The sequence below is a fragment of the Schistocerca gregaria genome, chromosome 3 (genome assembly GCF_023897955.1).
Source record: "Schistocerca gregaria isolate iqSchGreg1 chromosome 3, iqSchGreg1.2, whole genome shotgun sequence".
NCBI classification, from domain to species: Eukaryota; Metazoa; Arthropoda; class Insecta; order Orthoptera; family Acrididae; genus Schistocerca; species Schistocerca gregaria.
In genome coordinates this window covers 801,941,875-801,966,452 of record NC_064922.1, presented here as the reverse complement: position 1 = coordinate 801,966,452, position 24,578 = coordinate 801,941,875, and positions in this window count along the sequence as shown.

The window sequence follows — 24,578 nt, the reverse complement described above, 5'->3', positions numbered from 1 at the left end:
AGACTTAATTTACTAGTCCCTTGTACTGACACCCTTTGTTTCCTGTTGGCGAGGTATGACTTGAACCATTCTGCAGCACTGCCCGTGACACCATAGAATTCTAATTTATTTAAAAGGATGTTGTGGTTCACACAATCGAATGCCTTTGACAAATCACGGAAAATACCTGCAGCTTGTAACTTGTTATTTAATGAATTAATTCCATTTTCACTGTAAGTGTAAATAGCCTACTCGATATCAGAACCCTTCAGAAATCAGAATTGTGTTCATGATAATATGTTGTTTGTGGTCAGGTGGTTGAGAAGCTGCCTATGCATTACTTTTTCTAAAATATTTGGGAATGCTGGCAAAAGTGAAAGCGGTGTATAGTTTGATGGTATCTCTTTATCCCCTTTCTTGAATAGAGGCTCAATATCTGCATATTTTGGCCAGTCAGGAAATGTCCCAGTTATAATTGACTGGTTACACAAGTAACTTAGAATTGTACTAAACTCAAAAGAACATGCCTTAATTAACTTTGTTGATATTTCATCATAACCACTAGCATGCTCTGTTTTTAAAGATATTATTGTGGAAGTTATTTCTTTTGGTGAAGTGAGTGACATATTCATGTACATGAAGCTATTTGTAAAGGTTAGTTTCAGATACTCAAGGGCATTATTTACTGATCCTGACAATACCGTTCTATCAGTTTCGAATATAAAGTACTTGTTAAATAAATTTGCCGCACTATGCCCATCAGTTACTAATGTGTCATCTACCGTTAGTGCTATTTGCTCCCGTTCCTTTCTGGTTCTACCAGTCTCCTCTTTCACTATATCCCATATTGTTTTTATTTTGTTCCCTTACATTGCTATCTTCTTCTCGTAGTGCATTTGTTTAGATGTCTGAATTCCTTTTCTAATATTTTACAGTATTCCTCTATTTAGCTAAATCATCAGCATTGGAGCTATTCTTGGTCTAAAGGTGCATTTTCCTTTTTGTCTTACAGGAAACCTTCATTCCTTGTCTAATCCATGGCTTTATTATAGACTTCGGTTTAATTTGAGTAACTTTTAATGCAAAACAGTTTTCGAACATGGTACAGACATTGTTCATGAATGTGTTATATTTTTCATTCATGCCATCAGCACTATAAACATCTTTCCAGTTCATGTCTTTGAGCAGTTTTCTAAAACACTCAATTTTTGGTTGATTGGCTACTCTCCTGTACTAAGATTTAGCGGTCTTGATAATCTGTTTAGAATTTACATCCAAAACAAGGAGTTGCATGTCATTATCTGATAGTCCATTTATTACAGGTTTTATGATATGATTTTACTTTGTTCCTTCGCAAGCCACACTCAAATTGTTACTTTCAAATCTAACCTATTCTTTTGCTTTCTGCACATCAGCAATGTAGATCCCAGTTTTGAGATGGAATCATTAACCATACGGTATATATCAATAAAAAATCTCCTGTAAGTAGTAAAAGCAGAAATTGAAGAAATGAACATTCGCAGAACATGAGTAAATTCTTTTTTTTGTCAACGTCACAAAGAATTCTGCATTAGAGGCGAAATAATTTATAACATTTCGGCATAAAAAGTACAAATTTTCGGCGCTAAATAGGGTAGCCCAGACAAAAGAGGCGCCGTCTTAGGCTGAACGCGATATTTGTAGCTACCTTAGTGTTGTTACTTCTTAACGCTGGGGCGACGCTTGTGTGCGGTTACATGGTATCACGTGATGTCTAATGGTGATTCAGGTATGAATGCCGCTTTTTCAGTAGTCACTTCGAACTTTCCGCTGAACACAGTTCGCAGAATTCCTTTCTTCCCTATAATAAGGAGCATTTATTGTTGAAACTTGTTTTGGATGTAAATCGTTTAAAACGTTTAATGAAAGGTTCAACATAAAATGTCAAGAGACAGCTGCTTCTGTAAAAATCGTTGTGTACAAACTGATAGCTAAATTTAGAGAAACAGGTTCAGTAGCTAACGCCAAACGTAACAGCGTGAAGAAAGTTCGTTCACGGAAAAATATTGGATATGTTCGCGAGACTAAGGTAAGAATTCCACCGATATTAGTCATACGTCTATCCTCCCAACTAAACATTAAACGAACGTCATGCCAGAACATATTGAAGCTGTTACAGATGAGAGAATACAAAGTACAAGTGATGTAAGCATTAAAGCCTACGGATTACGCACAACGTCAACAGTATTGCTAATGGTTGCTCGTGCATGTCGCTGATGATTGTCTGGATTCAGATCCTTACTTAAATTCAGACGAAACATGGTTTTACCTTGGTAGGTACGTGAAGTTTCAGTGCACTCGCTGTTAGACAATCCCAAACAACGCTTTCAAGTGGATCCGCAGGGTCTGAAAGTAGGTGTCTGGTCAGCAGTTTCACGCCAACGGACTGTACACCTCATTTTATTTAACAACACCGTGAACGCTTAAGTGCATATAACTTAATAATTCCAACAACTCACAGCACAGCTAAAGAAGGAAGAACGAGAGTATGCGGTTTTCTAGGAAGATAGAGCTACAGCGCATACTTCAGAGTTTCGTGTGTTACGTCTTTGAAGCTTTAGGAGCAGTTTCTGTAAGTTTCCAGCCTCATAGATCGTTCGATTTGTTTACCTGTGAATCTTATTTGTCGTCTAATTTAAAAGATAAACAACCCACATACAACTGACGAGTTGAAAACAAATATTCACAATGTTATAGCGGAAATCACATCAAATGAATTGGCAAACGTTTTCAGAAGCATGTTGCGTTGCGTATCGAAGTTTATGGTGAACACTTTGAGCACCTCCTGTGGACTCTTGACCCACTGAATATTCAGTACGTTGTTTCCATAATAATTATTTACTACTCATTACTCTATATTTACAATAAACGAGTGAATTGTCTGTATGTTGTTTATAAGATATGGGGCCCTTTTTATTTGGGCTTCTCTTTAGCATCAGACTAACATTACAGCTACTTTGAAGCATTAAATTATACCCGACACATTAAGCCATGTTTTCTATTCCGTATATATATTTTATTTTTCATCACATTAGATTAAGGAAGAAGAATTTGTTGAAATTTGATGCTACAGAGAAATGCAGAGGGTTACATGGGATGACGGAATAACTAATGAAAGGGTCAAAACTCAAATTTAGGGAGCCAACGAGTTTGTGGCATTTCCGGGGGAAACAGAGAAAATTAATCTGCTAATTGATGGAAGTGTGGTGATAAAAAGTTGTAGAGAAAGGCTGAGTTACAACACAGCTGGGAGGTTAAAACACATGCAGGTTAAAATTACTGTGTAGAGATAATACTTATTAAGATGGTCTAGCTTGGAAATCTGCATCAAATCAGCGTGTGTGCAACAAATCCGGCCATCACAAATAAGGAAATATGAGGTACGTATTTCGACTAATAAGTCTCTATGCACGTGACTAATATTCCTCGTCAGTGAACATTTAGAGTTTGGTAACATTCAGGAAGAAACGTTTTTAACGACGCTCAGTATCCATAGTCAAGTAAATACACCTTGTAATAGCGCTGATCGCCTTGCAATTCGGAAAATTTTCTCAAGGTACCACCACAAAATTTTTCTTAAATCATTATCAGTAACTGAGGAATACAGAAACTGAGCAATATGAACTGTGCTCCATTATGGAGGCAAGTTAAGTGGCTGAAATATCTTCGTTATTCGTTAAATGCATTACACAGTTTTCGAATTTTGAATTCATCGAGGAAAACATGCACAGACAGAAGGCCTATCTACGGCTTCTACAGAAATCGCACTGAAAATTAGACTGAGACCAAATTATTCTTTATGCTGTATATTACTCGGACCGTGCACTAACCAGGCAGCAAATGGAAACTAGGCATAAATTTGGAAAATGGATTAAAATTACCCAAAAATTAATAGAAAATTTTTCATTTTGCCAGAGACACGAAAGAGTCTGCCATATCAGTTGAACGGAATAGAGAGTAGAGGTTATAAAATAAAGATTAACTAAAGTAAAATATGGCTGATATGTTGTAGTCGAATTAAATCCGGCGCTTCTGAGAGTATTAAATCAAGAACTGGTACATTAAAAGAAGTAGAACAAGTTTGCTATTTGTGAAGCAAAATAACTGACAGTATCTGAAGTCAAGAGAGATGTAATATACAAACTGACAATAAAAAGTAATTATAGAGACACATTCGTAACAATGAATCTAAATTTAACTGTTAGTAAGACTTTCCTGAAAGTGTTTGTGTGTATCATTATACGGAAGTGATGACAACACAGACCAGATAAAAACTGTGTTGAAACGTGGTTTTACAGAAGAATGCTGTAGGTAATTATACAAACTTATCAATAGGTAAAAATCGTATTCGAAAAAAAGGACTTTACGTAAAAATTTCAGGAAGTTGTGGGACAGGTTGATAAGATTATCCTGAGGCATCAAGGAATAGTTATATAATAAATGAGGATATTGTCAGTTTTTGACCAAGTAGTGTGGATATAATACCTGTAGACCGATGCTTAACTACACCAAGGAGCTTCTCGGTGATCTAGATTGCGGCAGCTATGAAGGGATTAAAAGGTTTTCATTTGATCTAGTGTAGAGAACTGCATGTCACTAGGCACCAAATTGGAAACAGTCCAACAACAACAACACCATGTCTAGCCTTCTTCACTGTTACCTTCTGTCTTCAGACGCACATTTCCCACAAAGCAACTGGGATGTGTTGACAGATATTCCAGGAAATGAGTCAATTCTAATTATGTATTTAACAGTGAACGATATCTTACATCAACAGTCATCTGTCAGCTGCGTTAGAAATTAAAAACGTTATTGTTCAACCTTGTTAAAAAAAGAATAACAAATGACTGATTTTTCCTCTAATGTTGGGTTAACACTGAAATATAATGTCTGCAAACCTACGTGTATTATCCTTCCAAAATATTGTTTAATTGGGTTACACAACTTTATGGCGATGTATTATTTGCAACTAAATGTCCTGAATGTTTGGAAAATCTTATAATTTACTTGCCAAACTGTTTGTTCATCGAAAGCTTAATTAGTCTTCTGTTAAGTTCAGCATGGATATTTTATGCATCTAACCATCGGTAAACTAAATTTCCCTACAAACCACCGTGTTGGAGGAAAATCCGCAACTGAACATTGTACAATAGGTTGAACATACCGCTACTGTTGTTAAGTTCTTTTATTATCACACGACAGGTTTTGAGCTCTTATAGCCCATCTTCTGGTTGAAGGATTGCAGGGCACTGTCACTTCTGCAACGGTGTCATGCCACTTAGTGTTTTAGGGAAGATGAACTTTATTACATGTTTGGTGTACCTGGATATGATCTGACTTCATTCATCACGATGAAATGGTTGGCAGTATTTAACGCTCTATGTTGTGCCCTCTAGTGAAGGAACAGCGGTAAGCTTTACCATCATTCAAAGGAAGAGGGTGCCGATTTAAAAAAAAAATCTGTCAAAGCACACGGTGTCTGAGAGCCAAGGGGAGTATTGTATCTACAGAACCTGAGTGAAAACCTTTACGGACTGCCAGTTCCTAGGTCTCATTGTGCAGACACGTTGGATGGTGCTAGTCAGTCAGCGGCTGCATTCGGGTATGCTGACTAGCGCCAAGGTGTCGCTGATTCTATGGGCAGAACATTGATGACTGGCAATAAAGCAAAGTATGAGCCTTTGTAAGGCAGGATGCTGATGAGACGACTGCGAGTTTCTACGAATTTTTGTGGAACTGGTCAGTGGCGCCCAGGATACAGAATCTGCTACAAAACGTATTTGTGAAGGCCCGAGGCTTTTAGGGAGTTTATGGTCGTTCTTTAAAAAGTTCGAAATGAACGCAGCAGGGGAGATAACGATCTTCTTATGGAGGGCTGCGGTTCCAAACAGGTCATGCTTTTAGCAAAGAAACAGTTTAAACTCACGGGAAAGAGGCCGCAAAGCTGAATCTCTTTTCCTTTTCTCCCAGTTAATTTTTAAAGTCACTGCTTGGTCAAATCTGTGTATACAGAGCAAGTGGCGGTCTCCCAGCTTTGAATGCCACGCTCCAGCTGAAGATTGCCTTGGACTAGAGAGGGTGTAGTGTAATCATGTAAACGTGCTATGCTATCGAGCTGGTGAGGAAAGCTGGGAGAGAGAGAAGCAGTCACTCTTCTACTGTCACTTAGCGAGTAAAGAACTGCAGCATTTACCTAAAGGGAGAGCTCTGTGTTCTTTTCTAGTGTGCCACTTAGAGTCTGTGGCAGTCAGCATCTGAACCATCAGAGGTACTGCTTGTAGCATCACTCACACAATGAGTTTTGCGTGGGTGCACTTATTTGTCTTGAGTTGGCGGTCTAAACATTTGACATACTTAATCACTCATAGTCGTGGCAAGGAGTCAAATTGGTTTGACAGACCAGCAAATGGGTCGACCCCTCACTGGAATCCACCGAGGTTTCAGAGTGAAGTAATTGTATTCCGATTCAGCCAAACGCGATACTGCGTACGTGCATTTTTCGGGAGCGCGCAAATAAAAACAGATTGCTGCTGTCCATGACTCGAGTCCCCGAACGCATAGTGGTATGCTGTCCTGACCAGCAGGAGGGTATAGTTTAGGGATCCCATATATGCTTCTCAGCACCCTGGTATTTGAAAACATATTTTTCTTTGTGGAATAGTAGAGTACAGATGCTTGATTGTATCATAACACGGATTCACTTGTATGAAGTCAGGTAAAGCAATTAGTTTTCTGGCCAGTGTCGTGGGTTGATCAGGAGATCACTTTGTTCACCGTCGACCACATATCACTGAAAGAGTTTGTCCAATAAAAAAATGTTTGTGTGCCATTTCTTTAGCAACTTTTTTTGTGGTGTTAAGAACGATTAAATCTATTGTGATTTAGACCAAAACTCCTGCCAGTGTTCTGATAAAGATTATCTTTGCCATTTTCATTAAAGTCTTCATTACAATATAATGTTGGAATCTTGCGGTTGGCGACCCTGTGAGGATATAAGTCCTTGACTCTTCTTTGATGATGTCACTCAGCGTCCTTTCCAAACAGGTCCTCATTATATTAGCTGAAAATATAATTCAGTGGTAAGTTGTAGACCCTTAGTTCCCTGGTTACGTTGTTTATGTGTTTACTTGTTTTATTCAAAAATGGTTCAAATGGCTCTAAGGGCTATGGAACTTAACATGTGACGTCGTAAGTCCCCTATACTTAGAACTACTTAAACCTAACTAATCTAAGGTCATCACACAGCTCCATACCCAAGACAGGATTCGAACCTGCATCTGTAGCTGCAGCGCGGTTCCGGTATAAATCGTCTAGAAGCACTCTGTCACAGCGGCCGGCATTTCTCTCAGTGACTTCTGTGTCACATGTCGACCGTTTTACCGTCGTTGTTAATGGTGTAATCGTATTATTTTAATGGTGTTTACTATTGTATTTTTTGCATTTTGTTTGTTTTGGATTCTGAATCTCGTGTATTATTGCCGTAGCCTTGAACTGCATACGGCTCTGCTACCTCTTTTTGACGTCATTGTACTGTAATGCGTATATCTTATGAGTTAGATAATACGGTTGTCCACATGTTGCACGGATAATTAAAGTTTGTTGTGGGAAGAGAATCTTAATGATAACTACAAGTAGGGCATGGAGACAAGTAGACTGAGAGCGGGAAAATAAAGCACACGTCTTGGAGGAAGAGCGCAATGGCTGTAGATGGACAGTTTGAATGTAGGGAGACGTTGCTGTTGAACGGTATTAGCAATGATGTCGTGCAACAAGGAAATCAGGGAGACGAAAGCGATGTGACTGTTCTTGAGCGGACAGTGTCAGATCGCCTGTGATAGAAGATGTGAGCGTATACCACAACATATCAAAAAGACAGGGTGGTATCAGAACGCAATGATGCGTGTACAACACCGGAGATATCTAGTATGAGTTTGGTAGATGACTATACTGAGGAAAAGGAAGAGGATTTCTATCTTGTGGAATTTTTAATGGGAATGGAGAAGAAACTTAGATTAAAAGGAATGGAGGAAAAGATTAGTGGACTAAAATGAGTGGAGGGGAAAATTACTGAGTTAGTACGAGATAATAACGTAACGAGGACGAACATCAAAAATAACAACACTCAAGTAAATCAGATGCGAGAAGAACACAAGTAAATTGTAAACCTATGTAAACGAAGCGCCGAAGCACTGAAAGGTTCAAAGATGGCACATGATGCTAATAAGACGACAGAGAGCCAAGACAGTAGCCACTTTCGCAAGACGCGTAGCAGCTGAAGCATTGAAAACGAGTAGACGCACATAACAGCTAGTACGAGAGGCGGTGATCTATTGGAATAAGAAGGTCGAAAGCGTGGAAAAGCGGCAAAATGACGCGGAGCAGCGCATCGACACGAAAATACTTGAACCACGGACCTTCATACGACAGTGGCCGTGGACAAATTATAGTTTGAGTTGCGCAAATTAGGGACTGCTTCGGACGTGACAACTACAACTCCAGTGAGCGAGACTAAAGAGGTGCGGACTCCTCTTTAGTTCAGATCTCAACAGGAAGCTATCAACACGAGTATGGAGAACAAATTGGATGAGGCGCTAAGGAAATAATTAATTTCAAATGCGGCCAAGTGGGAACGCAACAGAACCAGAAACAAATTCGGACGGGGCCGATAACTGCATACCGTTAGCAGCTAGCAGAGGACATGATGAGATGAACGTCGCATTTTCTCGAAGTTGTGGAGGCAGCACAAATGAGGGGACGTCGAACGACATCCAAAGGAATGATGTTGTCCATAGGACGGAAGTTGCTGAAAAGACGCAATTTGACTTTCAACACTTCTTGCAAGTCCGAAAGTTCGATATTTTCCGAGATGTGGGTAACTTTGCTCACCCATGAACTTGAATATGATAATCTCACCTTTCTTTACCTCCAAATTGACAGTTACAATACAAATTAGACTTTATTTTCGTACACTTCCAAGGGTCAGTTGCGGAGAAAAGGCGCGGAATATCAGCGACGTGTAGAAGGTACCAGGAATTCAAGGACAACTTCCTAAATATCTACTGGTCCAGGTAGACGCAAGAGCGCATAAAGTACGAGATGATTGTTGCCAAAGATTTCGAGAGTTCAGGCTACAAAAACTTAGTCAAGTTCCTTGATGCAATGTTTGACAAGAACCAGTATCTTGACGTACCATGCTCCACCGATGAAATCATACGTCACTGTTACAAAAAAACAAGTATTAGCTGGTAGGTGTAATGTGGAGCTCAGTACTTTCCTAAAACTCTTTACGAATTAGAGTACGCATTCCGAGGAGAGAATATCAGAGAACACAGAAAAAACTCCGAGAGATACGTCGCAGGCCTTATGTCGCATCCACAGCATAACCATAACACAAATAGGAATGGAAATGTATGAAATGGAACGCCTTACGGAAACCATTCACAGCCGGGAAATTTCAGGAGTAATCAAGTGGAACAACGTAGAGACCGGAATCGGAACCGCAATAGTTATGTACTACGCAACACATGCTGGAATGGAAGGGTGAGTTGAGGCTACAGACCACAGAATAACAAATGGCGAATCCATGGATTCAGTTTCAATGATAATGGAAGATGGGCGGTAATGAACAGCGGAGGAAACGGAAGTGGAGGTCAGGTAGAGGAAATTGAGATTCGGGGACCGAACTCAGGACGAAGGGTGCTAGTAAATGAGAACCAACGTCAGTGACTAGTTGAACATGCAGTAGAGACACAAAACGCGTCTGCAACTGAACTCGGACCTAGCCTCATCAATGGTATTATGCGTAGATACGACGACCTGGAAGAAACCATGAGGGAAGGTTCCTATTCTGAATAAGCAACAGAAAGTTTAATGGTCGGTGACAGCCGAGCACAATCATAGTAGCATAAGTTTTGTTTTGTTATAATAGTGTTAGAGACAACAATCATTTCTTCAGATCTGTTTTTGTATGTCCTCCTTGGTAATTAACATAGGAACTTCTCCCATTACTGCTAGTCGTAAGAGTGAGGCATTGTTAGAATTGCACTGTATAAGTATTTCTTTGTACAATGTATCAAGTTTATAGATGTACGGATGGTTATCCCAGGGCTGACTAATTACAATTGTTGAGAGTATAAATATGCCGTTTTCACGATGGAAACATCGTTGTTTAATTGAGTCCTATTTCGCTCGAGTTAACATGTTCTCATAGAAATTTTGAAGTTTGCACGGAACTATAGAATCAGGTGTCACAAACACGATAGACTTTTGTGTCTTCTATTGCATGAATACTGAGGACGGAATTCTTCTCGTGCCCGCATCTCGTGGTCGTGCGGTAGCGTTCTCGCTTCCCACGCCCGGGTGTCCGGGTTCGCTTCCCGGCGGGGTCAGGGATTTTCTCTGCCTCGTGATGGCTGGGTGTTGTGTGATGTCTTTAGGTTAGTTTGGTTTAAGTAGTTCTAAGTTCTCGGGGACTGATGACCTAAGATGTTAAGTCCCATAGTGCTCAGAGCCATTTTAAAATTCTTCTCGTAACTTCTTGGAGTTCGTCTACAATCATGTTTCTTCTGTTTCCTGTGTGTGCATTGTGGTAAACACACTTTTACGACCCGGTATATAATTCATGGTATAGTGTATGAGAGGGGCGTCGTTGAGATTAATTTGCGAGACGCTTGGAGGTATATTGCAGGATGGTCGTGTACTGTCCTCGCTAGAGGCGTGTTGACCCTCTCGTGTGTTTCGACGTGGTTTGTGACCATTGCTCAGGGCAATGTGTCTTATTCGAGTGTGGTTACACATATGAGCTATGGCGTCTTATGTGATTGTTGTTCTCTGCGGTTATTCGGTTGTGGTTTCCGCGTGTGCTTTTGTGCACTATTGTTCAATGATATTATTGTGAGCTTTCGTGAGTAGTTCGAGAGCGCCTCAGTGGTAGATTTTGGGCGATAGTTAATACTATGTGGCGTGAGAATTGTGAGAATGAAATGAGCGAGTCACTTTGGTATGTTTTTGCAGAGTGAGCGAGGCGCACCTTCAATTTGTGAGAAAGTGAAGACTGGAAGAAATGTAGCTTTGCAGTCAAATGTCAATAATACCTTGGGCTTTTTTATGTTTGTTTTAGCAGCTGGAGTGGAAAATTTCTACACCAACCAGAGAAATTTTTGTGTCACTTTCAGCAATACGAGCATTTCGCAGAAGAATTATTTTTCCCACATGGGACAGCGAGCAGACTGGTGACGTCAGCATTCACCGAGATTCACGCCAAACACCAGCGTTATTGCCACCATAACGACAAAGTAATGGGAAGTCTAGTACCTTCAGTAGTTCATATATCTTTTGTATTAGATGGATTGCATGAATAATTAGTAGTCTCACGTGGTATGAGAGTGACTGAACTGAATGCGATGTCTAAGCTGTCTTAGTGCTTTGAGTGCAAGAAAGGTTGTGGGAAATTAACACTACACTACGTACGATACATTACAATACCTCACCACCACTGCAGATTTAGACACAGAAAATTACTCATTTAAGGTTATTGCTTTATTAAAGTCAAAGAATAATTGCCGAACAGAAAAAGATTTTATTTTTGACAAAAGAGCTCTGTCCACCATTTTATTTATTTTTTATTCTTGGAGTAATCATGCAAAACAATCCTTTACAATTTCGTTATTATTTTCACTGTTTTTATGCGGTAAACATATTTGTAAAAACACAGCATTAAGTCCCCATGCAAGCATTGTGCAGACAATGGGAGCTGAGTGGACGGCGACGTATCAGGCAGTTGCAGAGGTCACTGAGACTGGAGCGGTTATAGCAACTTAGCAGATGGGGCGCCAAGGACTGTAGTGGCAGGATGGTTGAACCACTATCGTGAGCCAGTGGTGGCACAGCAGGTGGTAGTGACCCACATAGCGACCGCAGGGTAGCTGGTCGACATGACACCATCGGGGTGCGTGCATGGGGGCAGGTGTAGGCGAGCCTGATCACACCATGAGCTGTCAACAAAGGGCTAGTGCCTCGGCGGCAGGCGAGAACTTTCACGGCCACGTCCGATTCCAAGGTCCCGAGGGACCTACCACTGAATGACAGGGCTAGTGCATGCCACTGGGACAGGGATGCAGAGCGCTGAATGGACATACTTACGATTCTGGATACACAGGTCAACACAAATGGCGATGGCTGGAGTTAATTAACCTGAAACGTGTGTCCATATGCTGAACGGGTCATCCCATGAATGTCTACGACACCAGAAATGCATTGCAGACTACCATGTCATCCAAGACGCTCAGTAAGCGAGACGCCACTGATTTATACCGACGGACAAAGTCTTGTTTCACTGAGGGTGCTGCCTGTACTGTACATTCCGTGTAAAAGGGGTAAACCATCTTGGCAAACTCATTGTCCAAAGCTGCAACATCTAACCTGTAACATGACATGTGTAGTGTTGTGTTTATTCGTGTGACCATTGTAAATCTAAAAATTGTACTCCCTTCAGACATTTGAGAATGGAGCTGTAGGAGTTACGTGCTGTTTTCAATTAATTTGTTTTATTTGTGCATTGCTGATTTAATTTTTACAAGATCACATGTATTTTTTTGGTGTTTTCTTACCAAGTTTTATTTTTTTAATGAACTCATATATTATTTTTCGATCTGTGTAAAGGTTCGTTTGTTTTTTGTCACCTGTATGTTGTATAGTTGTGTTGACACATCTTTGTACTAAAGGAACAGACTGACACATGTTAAAGAAATAAGCTGAACTGATGACACTGGCAAAATGAATACTAGGAGTCTTTTATATTGGATGAATGTGAGAACGTTTGTGATCGATGTTCTGTCAAAGAATGAACGCTGCCATGTGTATTATTGAGCAGGGGTAGTAATCTTTCATGTGGTAGAGAATCCTCAAGACAATATTATTATTTTCTGGTTAAGGAAATAACATTCTCTGGCCCCAATTTCAATTGAATGAATAGATAAATGTCTGCATGACCCTCTAACCATTTAGTAATTATCATTTAGGTCTAGGTTTACAAGAATATGAGCGAATGGTGATCCCATCAAATTTGTGTTTCTCACTTTAATTTTGTAGGCATACTACAGAGAGCGTATGTATGACTTGTGGTTGGATGTGGTATAGACAGGGTTGTGCGCGGCTTATGATGAACAAAGATTAATTCATGGTTATTTCTTTGGTAATGGACCAACTAAAGTGTCACAATTTATTCTGTTTCATGTCACAATAACCAATTTCAAGTGTGACACTCTCCAATAATAAATTTGAGGGGGATAGGGAGGTTGTGATGGATTGAATGCATTCTCCCTTCTGATATGGTGCCATGGCACATCTTCTTAGCGAAGATGATCGTTATTACTTGGTTGCTATACTTAGAAACCATCTGACCTCATACATCAAGATCATAATATTGCCAGAATTTAACGATCTTTCTTGTGTGCTCTACTAAAGAAACAGCGGTAAGCTTTATCTGCATTCAAAGGAAGAGAGCGCCAATTTAAAAGACTGCAGGAAAATTGTACGGTGGCTGAGGACCGAGGGGAGAGTTTCTTCGGTGGAACCTAGGTGAAAACATTTGCACACTGTCCAGTTCCTCGGTGTCATTGTGCAGACACGTTGGATGGCGCCGGTCGGTCGGCGGCCGCGTCCAGGTAGGCTGACTAGCACCAAAGAGTCGATCCTGCTGTGGACATAGCACTGATGACCAGCAATAAAGCAGAGGATGGGTCCACGTTAGGCAGGAAGCCGATGAGACGACTGTGAGTTTCTCCGAATTTCCGTGGAACAGGTCAGTGGCGCCCATGCGTCCAGACTCTGCCACCAAACATACGAGGGTAACCCAAAAGTATGGTCTACTATTTTTTAATAAATACATAGACCAGTTTATTTCTACGATGGCTTACATCAATTTACAGCTTCATCATTTAGCTATTTTTCCACATAATCACCATATCCGTCGATACATTTTTGTAGACGCTGTGGCAGTTTTTGTATGCCGATGTCATACCAGCTCGCAGCCATGCTGTTCAGAAAGTTATGAACCTCTTCTTTCACCTCGTCGTCGGAGCTGAATCGCTTTCCGGCGATGCCCAGGTTTCGTAACCAGTGACAACTGATTCCAGAAAGCTGTCCTTTTCGGATGCAAGGTGCTGAAGAAATGCGCGGGAAGCATCAACTCATTGCCGCATGTTGTCCTCAGTCAGCATGCGTGGCACCCATCTTGCGCACACCATCCGGTAGTTCAATGTTTCCGTTAAAATTCTGTGAGCGGTGCTTCGGAAACCTCTGGAACCAACGTGCAGAGATCATCCAGGGTGATCCGCCAATCTTCACGCATGTTTTGCTGAACCTTCAACATTGTCTCCTCAGAATTTGACAGCTTCCCGTTCGTTTGTACGTCGTGAATTTCGGTCCGACCAGCTGCAAACTCTCTACACCTCTTATGAACATTTTTGACATCCATGCACGACTCATATACTTCTGTCAATTGGCGATGGATTTCAATCGGCGCAGTCCCCTTTGCGTTAAAAAACCGAATGACTGCGCGCAATTCGCAGTTGGCGGTAACATCCAACGGGAGCTCCATTCTCAACGGCTACAAAGCCAAAACTGAGCGCGTCAGCGCAGCGTGTGCACGTTTACACACAGAGCCTGAAGCACTCTTCATAACAGTGTGACCAACTGCCACACAAAAAGAATTATAATAAAAAATAGGAGACCTTACTTTTGGGATAAGAAGGCATGACGCTTTTAGGGAGTGTATGGTCGTTCTTTGGAAAGTTCGAAATGGACGCAACAGGGGAGATTATGATCTGTTTTTGGAGGGCTGTGGTTCCATCCATCCGGCCGGAGTGGCCGTGCGGTTCTAGGCGCTACAGTCTGAAGCCGAGCGACCGCTGCGGTCGCAGGTTCGAATCCTGCCTCGGGCATGGATGTGTGTGATGTCCTTATGTTAGTTAGGTTTAAGTAGTTATAAGTTCTAGGCGACTGATGACCTCAGAATTTAAGTCGCACAGTGCTAAGAGCCATTTTTGTTCCATCCAGGTCTTGCTTTTACCATAGAAACGGCGTAAACACGTGGGAAAGGGGCCGCGAAGCTGAATCTTTTCTCCTTTTCTCCCTATTAATTTTTAAAGTTGCTGATTATTCAAATCTGTGTATGCAGAGCAAGGGGCGGTCTCTCAGTTTCGAATGCCACGCTCCAGCTCATGATTGGCTTGGTCTAGAGTGAGTGTAGTCTATCAGCAAGGTTTCGAGGAATTCTGAGAGAATGAGGTCACTCTTATACTGGCGCTTCGCTAATAAAGTACTGCAGGTCTTTCCCTTAACGGTGAGACTTGTGTCGTTTGCTAGTGTGTCACTTACAGCCTGTTCCAGTCACCATCTGAACTGTCAGAGGTATTGCTTCTAGCATCATGCACACAACGAGTGATGTGTCGCTGTACTTAGTTTTGTTGAGTCAGTCACATAAACATTTGACATATTCTGTCACACATAGTCTTCTCATAGAGTCAAATTGGTTTGACACACCAACAAACAAGTCCATCTGCACACAGGAATCCACCGGGGTTTCAGAGGCTCATAGGCACGTAACTGTGTTCCGAATTGTCCAAACGCGAGACTGCGTACGTACATTTCTTCTGGTGAGCTTCATTAGTAACAGATTGCTGCCATCCATGACTTCAGTTGGCGAGCGCATCGTGGTGTGCCACCCTGACCATCAGGAGGGTAACGTATTCGCCGCTACAGCGTAGGACTCCAATATATGCTTCTTAGCACCATGTTCTTTGGACCATATTTTTTTTATGGAATAGTATAGTATCGAAGCTTCATACTATCGTAGTTTTTATGCCATACCGAAGGTACATATGTATGAAGTGAGGTAATGCGATTAATGTTCTGGTTAGTATCTTGTGTTGATCCCCAGCTGATCACTTTGCTCACCATAGACAGCATATCATTGAAAGCGTTTGTCAACTAAAAACAAAGTTCGTGTATCGGTCCTTTAGCAGTTGTTTTTTATCTTGTGATATTAAGAACGAATAAATATATTGTTATGTAGACCAAAATTCCTCCCAATGTTCCGGTTAACATTACCTAGGCGATTTCATTAAATTCTTGATTATAATAGAAAGTTGGGAGCTTGCAAGGTGTCATAAATTTTTACTGTGACCCCCAATCGCCGTGATGGTCGTGTACAAGGCGGGGTGTGGTAACTACGAGTACCCATAGGTAGCACACCGCGACTTGCACACGACCACCGCGGCGCTCGGGGGTGACAGCACCAAAGTACGACACCCAGAGATGGGCGTCTAAGTGCCTGAAACAGGTCGTGTGACAATAAAATAACTTTACAACTCTAGCGGTATTTTCAACCTCTGGTAAATTTTCCTACTTATTATCTGTATGAGAATGGGCAGACACAGACGTATTTAAATGTTTCCTTAAAGTATATTATATTGCAGTTTTGCTAAGCAACTTTTTAAGGAGTAGACACTCATTTCCAAAGTCCATTTTGTAAGGAATTTCTTTCACGGGTCGAGACTAATTCCAGCGAAGTGTGACGTAGTCACTTAAGCTTAAAGGAGCTCATAACTGTTGACAACTGTGAATTAATTATAACAAAAAATGAGACTCCTTAGTTGTATGATTTCATCATGTGATTTGGCATCATAAGGATAATGATCGGTGCCAACAATCAATAACCACACACAAACAGCTGTTGGCAGCACTGGAAGAAGAGGTTATGAAAAGGGTACCCTTGGTAGGGGGAGGGGGGGGGAGCTTGCAGTCTTTCCAGTATTGTGAAAGCGAAGCGATTTATTAGACGTTCAAAAGGGCCTGACGATTGGCATTTGGGCCAAGGGTGGCCACATTTTCGAAATGTCTACCAGCAGGATAATGCAACGTGTCACGCTGCCAATAGTGTACGCGCATGGTTTGACGAACGCAACCATGAATTTACCATACTCCCAAAGCCACCAAACTCTCCGGGTGTAAGCCCTATTGAGAATGTGTGGAACCACGTTGATCGGGATGTTGCGCCAGTGATCCTCAGGCGAGAAATCTACGTTCCAGAACCTAACTGACTCTCTTCCTGCACATGTCGCAGCGACCAGGCATTTACAGGTAGTCACATTAATGTGACTTTATTGAGTATGATAGACATTCAGTGTGGTATATAGACCAGCAAATATTAATGCCAATTTGCCGAGTTAGATAATTTGACAGAAAGCAGCTGATGTTAATGGCAGAGTGTGACCTCGTTGAGTAATAGAAAAACGCTGTCGTTTGACTCATGATGAAAAGTTTCAAAGCCATTCCCAGCCTGACACTTTTTTTTTTATCAAACGGCGATTGAATTCGTATATATGCTGGTAAATTAATTATTTTCTTTTTTAAATGGCGAGGATTAGGACAGTGCTTGTATAGATCAAGCCACATTTATGAATCTATTACCAATCGGGTAATTGAGACATGTATGTAGAATATTCCCTTCCAAACTAAAGCCTTGAACAACCGGTGCTAAGAGAAAACGATGGCCACTTTCCGGCACTCGCCCGCGGTGCCGCTCCCAGTGTGACCCTAGGGGGCAACTTAATGAGCCGAACAGTGTCTAATGCGGAGGTGTCCTGGTCGCTCACAAAGCAGGTACCCTGAAAATGTAACCATCTGCTGGCGCCGCTTTGGAAGACGCAGTAGCCTTCCACCGAGAAATTCGGAAAGTAAAATGGTGCAGATGGACCCAGCGAGTGCACTGAAAAGATAGCTAGTGGCGACTCACCTGCCATATAATAGTTTGACAGTTTCTCTTTTCCAGCAATGTGCTTTGTGGACAGAGCATTGTGAACTGACTGGCGAGTACATGGAAGGCAAATGGAATTAGAGCCAACTTTTCCATTCCTCGGTCGTGAAAGCTACAACTATGGTTGGCTGAATCAAGTCAGCTAGTAAATGCAGGTCACTGTCCGTTTCCCAAAATTGTTTGAGAGGAGACCACGAATTGGTAGTTGATGGCCTGAGGGTCTGACTTGCGCCCGCTTACCTGGGATTCTCGGAAAGTTGCGAGAGAGAGAGAGAGAGAGAGAGAGAGAAAGGATGACTCTTACGACTATTATAATGCATTTTGTAATGGGATCATTTAACAGTATAAATAAGTACATCTTCGGCTGGCACCAAGTGACCTTTGTACTCACTCCATGGTAAAATGTTTTCGATGGAGACACTTGAAACGTCCCCTTTGAAAAAATAAATGTGACTGTGCTTAAACTGACACACAATATTTTTAGCGCAACGCAATCTGACTTTCAAAAATCTCTACAAAAAATGGCCCTGACTAACATTAACCTATACGTTTCACAAATCGCTTACCTCACAAAAATCTTGGTTACTCCAACTACTGCAATACAACGAGCGCCACTACTGCCAGCTAAATAAAAGATTCAAACTACTGAAGGCACTAACTACTGATAGGCATAGTTAGAAACTGAAAGATTTTAATACAGAAGAAACAATGTATTTACCTTAATAGTCATAATATATATATCACTTCATGACACCAATTCTTACAAATTTCAAAACTCCGCCATATCTCTCCCCACGTCCACCACTGCTGGCGGCTCATCTCCAACTGCCAACGCTACGCGCTGTTAGCATCCAGCTGCCGCTGCCCGACACTACAATGGCAGACAACAATGCAAACTAGCCACAGACTGCGCACAGCACATCCAGTGATTTTTCATACAGAGCGCTATGTGGCATTACCAATAAGAAAACCTAAACAGCCTACTTACATAGACCCCATGCTCCCCACAAAAAATTTTTACAAATTGTTTTGGGCAGTGGCCAATAAAGATTTGATAAAATTTTTCGTCATTACTATAACAAAGATATCAAATGCACACACTTATTGATAGTGTTGGTCAGAAGCTAAAATTTTCTCACAGTCCATAAAGGCAGTCCTGATCGTTCATCACAGTAAAATTGCAGTGTTTTTTTCAAAGTCTAAGCAATAAAAGAAATTGCACTTGGAAGTAGCGGATTTCTAAGCAAGTCTTGAAGAAGTAGTGTTGTCCTTCCAACGAATGAAAGTGCTGACTCTCGACATGCAGACAGGTAATGGGCCACAGCAGAGTCAGTCGACGTTGAAGACTATCGGTAGGTAGGTCATCACAGAGCAGACCCACTGTGGTCCTGGTAGAGATTACTATTGGTGGGCCACCAGAGGTGCAGACCCACTGCAGTCCTTGTAGAAATAATGGTATTGGTGGGCCATCAAAGGTGTAGACCCACTGTAGTCCTTGTAGAGATGGCCAGCAGCCATCTGTTTGACTGTGCAGGCGCACCATTGAAGAGTCTTGCGGATAATATAACAAGTCAATAACCACCACTTGTGCACTCACAAAAATTGTTTTTGAAATGTCCTTAGAACCAGCAATGCTGTTATCCAGTCCCTTACTGAATTATTAACACACGTGCAAACACTATCAGTCCCTACTTCTCACATAGTGTCCATATACTATGACCAACAGAAACGTGTGCAGTGAAATGTAATCACAAGTTACTTAATTTGATGAACTGGTGCCAATGACAATTTTATAACATAAGAATACAATAACAAAGGCTCAAAACATATCATTAAAGAACATAATAGTACAGATAACATTTGCTGCAATACAGGCTTTACAAAAGAATCGAAATAACATATACATCAGTGTTACAGGAATTATGACAGGAGTACATACATAAAAAAATCAGAATAAATTTCGAAACATCAACTTCACACATGAGCATTAAAACAAAATAGAATAAATAATGTCTAAACATCTTAACGAAGTAAATAACATGTTATTAATGCAAATTATATTTGAGAATAACAGTTTCCCTCATCATAGGGAATGTAGCTTACTATTAGAAGAGAAAAAAATTCTATGAAACAGTGCACAGAGACAGGAAGAAAACAAATACACAAGGGTACACAAAATGAAAGGGCAGGGTTTGTTTTCAGGGTAACATTTGGTACTGCAGTCCAACCCAAAACTTCATTCCATAGGTTGTCCCTCTTATTTCAACATTTGCTCCAGCCAAAAAATATTCCTACCCAAGCATGCTTTCTGTATTATGTTCACATCCTCTTTCAAAAATAGTTTTTCTCCACTGTACACTACTTTTTTGGCCAAACCATTTTCTTATAGCTTCTCAATACTTTTCTTCCAATTCATCATAGTTAGTTTCTTATATAGTTTACCCTCTCTTAAGCTAATCTACTGAGCTCAGATGTTAACTAAGGGACGAGGCAATGCAGCAGCACAAAATAATTAATACAAACAACAATGAAATAAAATGGAAGTTGTCAAAAAGCAGCAATATTAAAACTAATATAAGGCAATGCACAGCAAACAAGAAAAATAAATCCGTAATAAAACTGGCTTAACAGAGTAATACAAAGTGAAAATCAGTAGCGCTATGCCTGGCACACAGTAAAAGCAAATGCAACAGCTTATAATTAACATGACAAAGCTGAAGCAGAAAATATATTACAGTAAAGACAACAATGCAGAAAAGGGAGATGTCGATTCACATCTTAATGTCTATAGAATTAAAGTGGTGCACCACAACTTATTCTACCATAAAAATTACCAAGTACTTGAAAAGAAAATTATGTATGCAATTCCTGTGAAGGGAGGGCTTTTTGTGCTCCTTCGTTTTTTTAAGTACATCATAAAGTTATTATTTACTGGATCTGTAGGCATAAAATATCTATATTAGTACATACATTAAATTTTATTGTAACCAATGCTGCAGTGCAGCTAGAAACTAGATATTAAACCAAATAGGCGAAGCAAGGCGTGAAACGTCATTCGCTAGCCATAAGTCATTTCATAATGCAGTAAACAATCTTCCAACTAGCAAGACAATAGACATGGAATGTTTCTCATCATGTCATTTCATTAAATATCATAAATTAATAATTCCAAAGGGTAATCATATGTTTTCAAGTTTGAGCGTGTCGTATTTGCGACGCTTTCTACAAAGAAATGTCAATAGCGAGGATAATGGCCACTTTTTTTTTACCTGTGCCTCTGAAAGGCACGCACTAATGGCTTTGTTCCCAGGCGACTGTCGCACAGCTGGGTGCCCACGACGCAAAACGTGCAGGTGGCCACTTACCTTTCTTACTGAAAAAATTATGACAGCAATTTCTGCTACAGTGACAGTATTATATAAAAAAAAAATTCACAGGTCAAGAATTTGCGTTACAAATATGTAGAAACAAAATCCTATTGACGTAACAGTGTCCAAAAAATTTTCGTCGGCATTGTAATACATTCACGCATTTACATACATTTTATAGCTCTTACAGTACTATTATTGGTTTCCAACAACCTTTTTCACAAACCAGAGTCCCTAACCACTACTCTTTATTCCTTACCTTATTCGTCGACATTTCTTCAATATTTCATCATAACAGATACGTAGCATAATCAAATAACTCATATAGCATCAGCTTATTGATCATAAACATACCACAACAGCGTAATACACATCGTCATCGTAATAATAACATCATAACACCTGAGTCAACTCTCAAAATCGTCGTAGCTTCCTCCATTAATTTCAAAATCTAAAAAAAAATCCTCTGCTCATGTCAAGTGTCATCTGCCTCAAACGTACTTTAAAAATCATGATCCCATACCAAATACATCTTTCAAAGCTCTCATAGTACATCAATGGTTCCGAAAAAATATGAACAGTTCACAAAGTACAGACAAAATACAGTTTCATAAGTGTGAAGTTATCCAACTGTGTAATTACGTAAACATCTGTCACTGATGTATTAAAACAAATGTTTGACTCTCCCAGTTAGATGATCAGATAGCTGTGTAATTAATGTGTTAGAGAAATATGGTACTGATGTGTAAAATTGTATAAGCAAATACCATATTTGCTAGGGCTCCTTATGCTTGCCATACACATGGTACACAAAGTAAGCGTGTACCCCCCTGAGGATTAATGTAATTAATCCTCAGATGTTACAGATTACAGCAATGCAATGAAATGTATCACGGAAAACCTTTGTACCATTGTATTTCAAATAACTTTAAAAATAAATTTATTAAGTACAAAATTAGTCACTCAAATACGCGTACTGTAGCGCAAAACTGTGCGTCGTGTTGTAAGATAATCTCTGTGGAAGTGTCGTAGTTATCGTCCTCCGAAAGCTAAGTTTTACAGGAGTCAATGTACTTACCTCATGATAAACAAAAGTGAAATGCTTTGCGTATATATATCGTAGTTACTACGCTTATTGCCGTGATGAAGTAAGTACTGTTCTGTAACGTATCGTTGTGCTACAGAAAAGGCTGTCTCATTGTAGCTATACCACAAAGTTACTACTAAAACATGTTTTACTTTCCAGAATAATACAGAAAAACTGTGCAGATATAAAACAGATACAGTGCAAAAGCAACATTCTAAATTGTCACTCATTAGTAGCGTCGTGATAAAATCGTGTAGCTGTCACATAAACTAACCACTGAGTCACCTGGTATCTCACAGAAAGTAAATCCAGAATTTATTTTCAAGTAAACCAAAATGTTGTATTAAAATCCCATTAGCAGTACTGGTAACTGTTCTAAGTATGTCAGCCTTATAGTCGTTACGTAATCGTGCAACTAACAAGCAAGAATGTACACGCACAATAACACTGTGAGGTCTGTTCACTATAACAATGCATTCGTAATTTCTGTTTAAAAATGTTCCCTTCGTTCTAGACTGGATAGTTAACTTCAAAACATTGTTGCTTGTTAACAGTTTCTCAGTGTGGCAAAGCATACTAGTAATGTAAAGTGAAATGTTTTATGGCAAAGACAAAGTTAAAAAGCAAATTATCTTTCAATAAACGGTTTTACATGTGAAATGTAGTACAATCCATTACTCTTCCTAGTTCTCAGAGTTAACTTGAACGGAATTATCGTGTGGTATACGTCGGTAAAGAATACTGGAATTTTCTCAAGGTTAGCGTCTATGTTATTTTTCTCTGAGCCAGCCGGCGCACGCGGCTGCCTGCGGTGCGAGTCATTGTCTGCCTCCTTGCTGGCGCGCGCCGTTTTTGGGATTAGGAGACCTAACTTCTACAAATTCACCTTGTCGAGAAGGCCCTGCCTTGTTTGAAGCTCGCCATTTCTGATGCAATTCAGGTCTGTCGTTACGATCATATCGTCTGTCGTCATTTCGGTAATTTCTGTAATTAATTTCTTGTCGGTCACGTGGTGGAGAATTTCTCCCTGAATTATCACTGCACGGTGAACCGTTGCCACTGAAATTTTTCTGTCTCCCGTGATAATAACTGTTTTTGTTCCCATCTTGTCTGTTTCTACGATTGTCTCTGTTATAAACATTACTACGGAAATGGGATCTTTCTCTGTAGCTATTACTCTGCCAGTGGTTGTCATATGGGTGGTGTCTGTTTTGTTCACGATTGTGTTGTGAGAATAGCCTTGTCGTATCCAGTTATTGTTTCTTTCATCGCGGAATTGCGACGGATATGACCTGTAATTGTTGTGCTTCTGTTTCGCGTTCCGCGATTGTCAGTGTCAATTTCTATTTCTTGTAAGAGTCCCTGAAAAACTTCAATGTCGTCTTTGCAACGCCCTGCCAAAATAATGTTCCTTAAATGTTCAGGCAATTTCATTATGCAAATGCGGATGAGTTCTGAAGGGCTATATGGGTTTGAAAGATATTGGTTCTTATGGAACATGTCTTCAAAATATTTGTCAAGACTGGAAAATTCAGATTGTTCAAAGTGTTTCATCATCATTATGCTATGTTTTACTCGGTCTTGTGTAGCTTGAGACCAATATGCTGAGAGGAAGGCATGATAAATTTCTCCTTCACTGTGACAATCGTGAATCGCCGATCGCATTCTTACAGCTGGTTCATTCTCCAAGTAGCCACACATATATTCTAATCTGTGTTCTAATGACCAGTTGGGAGGAAAACAATGAGAGAATTGATGAAGCCACGCTTGTGGATGAATGTCGTTGCCAGAATTCTTAAATGTTTTGAATTTACGTGTAGTAATGAACAGTTTATAGTCAAAATCATCATGTCGGCGAGTCGCATGTCGGTCATTGTTACGTTGTGTCGGCGGTTCCATCTCAAAATTCGGTGCACCTTGCCAATTTCTTTCATAACTTCCGAAATGCCCTGTGTTATTATTTTGTGGCTTTTCCGTATTTCTGTGTCCCTCTTCCCGTATTGGAGCGCGATTGTCCTCTGAAATACGTAATTGTTGTTATTACCTGTGTCAGCTCATCTTGTACTTTCCGGATTTCTCTTTGGTGTTGCGTACTAATTTGATTCAGACTTTGTTTGAATTTCCTAATTTGTTCGCACTCTTCTGTGTCATTAAAGACTACCGGTTTTGTGTCATTCAGATTATCATCTACCTTCATAGATAAATTAGTGAACTGATACGAAAGTTCGGCTACTTTCTCCGACAGTGAACACATTTCCTCAGTGTGCTTTTCTGAACCAAGTTTCAG